This window comes from Nannospalax galili, unplaced genomic scaffold, assembly GCF_000622305.1.
Source record: "Nannospalax galili isolate Female #2095 unplaced genomic scaffold, S.galili_v1.0 scaffold127, whole genome shotgun sequence".
Lineage (NCBI taxonomy): Eukaryota > Metazoa > Chordata > Mammalia > Rodentia > Spalacidae > Nannospalax > Nannospalax galili.
The window spans coordinates 2072855-2075590 of NW_008360326.1; the positions used below are offsets into that span (position 1 = coordinate 2072855).

General features: G+C 47.1%; 1 non-coding gene across 1 annotated transcript; it reads left to right on the forward strand.

The window, feature by feature from the left end:
* The first annotated feature begins 392 nt into the window (after positions 1 to 392).
* On the forward strand, positions 393 to 583 carry LOC115068921. The gene has a single exon (XR_003848263.1). It is a non-coding gene; the product is annotated as a U2 spliceosomal RNA (small nuclear RNA).
* The last annotated feature ends 2153 nt before the right edge of the window (positions 584 to 2736 follow it).

Below are 2736 nucleotides of genomic sequence, written 5' to 3' on the forward strand. Positions count from 1 at the left end.
AAGTCCGCCAGGTGGGCTGTGGCCTCAACCGCAGCTCGGCAACCCAACCCCGGCTTCCATCCCTTCCTGCTAATCCATGACCAAACAGGAAGTACCCTCAACCGAACGCCGCGCGGAGCCTGCCGGGAGGGGCGAGGCCCAGGTTCACCACGCCCCCAGGGAGGTGGGGCATGCAAATGAGGCGAGGCCTCCCACCCGGGAACGCCGGGACAGCCGTGATGTTTAATTTCTGGCGGAAAGTGTGAGAAAAGGAAACGCGCGCTGAGGGGAAGAGGACGAGCCCGTGAGGCCGCCGGAGCCCGAGGGAGAGACAGGAGTCCGGGTGTGCGCGGTGACCGCAATGTTAGTGTGGGGCGAGGGCGTAGGACAAGGCACAGTGCGGAGAGAAAGGTATCGCTTCTCGGCCTTTTGGCTAAGATCAAGTGTAGTATCTGTTCTTATCAGTTTAATATCTGATACGTCCTCTATCCGAGGACAATATATTAAATGGATTTTTGGAACTAGGAGTTGGAATAGGAGCTTGCTCCGTCCACTCCACGCATCGACTTGGTATTGCAGTACTTCCAGGAACGGTGCACCTCCTCGGGGGATAATCATTGTTGAAAGTAAGAATGAGTAGCTTATTATGTATGATGTAGTTCTGAATATCTTTTTGTACTTGGTAACTTGGCTAATTAAGTCAGATCAACCTCAAAGTTATAGCCATCTCTTGTTCTGGGATTAAATAGTCCGATTGCTACAGAGGCCATAAGTGCTCATGTTCCAAATCACATTATTGTTCAATCAGTTGTATGAGCTGAGAAGTATAATGTGGAGTGGTTTTAAGACACAACCAGATTTGGGTCCTCCAAAACGGTAAAGAGCTGGTCTGCTCTCATCTTGAGCTACTGTTCGGCTGCTCCAAGGCTGCTGCTGTCTTAGAGTCTACATTTATTTGCAGTGAACAGGGCAAGAAAAATATCTCCTAGGAGGGAATCTACCCCAGCAGCTGTGAGTCTCGCACATCCATACAGGAAAAGTTGGGTTTGGGACTAAGCATGAGCCAGGATACTTTCCTAAGGGAAATCAGCACTTAGGACAAAGGGAAGAAGGCTTTGAGAAAGGTAAAAGTAGCTCAAGTCCTCTACAATCTGCCTTTCCCATGTTTAACTGCACTGTGTACAAGTGTACACATGCCCAACTATACTATCAACTCAATCAGCTCCCGAAACTGCTAGCTTGTGGTGATTCAGCTTTCCCACACTCCTGCAGCCATGACATTCCCAACACAATGGACCATACGCCCTCAAACTGTGAGCCCAAATAACCTCCTTTCTTACACTGCCCCCTCCCCCGCCCCAGATATTTGTGACAGCAGTGAGAAAAGTAATGTAGAGCTGGAAAGGACAGAAAGAACTGGCCCCACAAAGACAGCCAATCATATTCCTGTCAGGCCCAAAGCTGTAAGAACTTTCTACAAGAGGGAAATAGAAAACATTATTATTAATAAAGTATGCATACTTTGGCCAAATCCACCACATCCACTTACATAGCCAGTTGTGACAACCTAAAAATAAGGTAAAAAGACCCTGAAAATGCACAGCTTGGATCAGTAGATGGTTTCTTCAGGATACAACTTAGAAATAAAGGCACAGGCTTCACTTGCCCTTCCACAGTTAGATGCGGAGGAAAAATGACTAGCAGATAGGTGTCCTAATGCCTACTGCAGCCTCTAGCTGAGTAGAAGAACGAAGCATCCCACCTCAGAGCAACTTTTGGCCTTCATTTCCTGGCAGAAACACAGGCTGGGTGTGCTGGCACATGCCTTTAATCCAACAAAGTCTCTGAATAAATAAATGGCTGAGCTCAAGTTGCACACACCTATTGTGTGGCTGAACACTCACTGGGTGTAAGAATGACTTTAACAATATGCAGAGAATCTGGACTAATGACTTTTACTTAACCTTGTGCAAAAAAGCTACTGTTTATAATGTAAACAAGCTCACTGAGCCATGTGTTGTAGTGACTTGGGTACCTCACCTTAATCCTTCAGGTCCCCACTTTACCCTCCACCCAAGATAACTAATGAATGCAGGTATGCTTATTTAACATACCAAAGTGCCAAGAGTGGTATGGTATTCTCATTGAAAACAGAACTGAGAAGTCAGTTTGATATTGTGTGTGTGAGACATTTTAGACCTAAGGCCAAAAAGGAAAAATTCTCTGATAAAGATGGATCCTAGCTCCTCCTACTTCCCAAATTCTTGCTGGAAAGACTGCTTCAACAAAAGTATGGGTGAAGCCCAGCTTGAGAGCACAGATCCGAGAAATATCTGGAGGTGCCTGAGTTTGGGTCCACTCTCGGCCTTAAATGCTAAGAATCTTTATTCAGGTATAACTGTAACATGTTTAGTAATGCTGCAACTAGGCCCTCATCGCTTGCTATCCATCCTCTCTCATGGAGATGCTATGGCACTAGGTATCCTCAGTAGAACCCCACCACTGCTGCTCAGAGCTCAAGCTAGCCGCTGCCCATTTATGGCCTGCCTTGTTAGCACAGACTTAGAGAGCTCTCCCCTTCATCCATACCATGGCTTAGCAGGAGCCAGACAGACTGTAGGGTTGTGGGGGCCTCAGAATCTTGGCTCTAGTGACAGACACAGGACTGACCACTGGCAGGAAAGGGAGCTGCCAGTACAGGACAGCACATGTATTGGGCCTCTGTGAACTGTGAGAAAAGGACCTGTGGAATTTCAT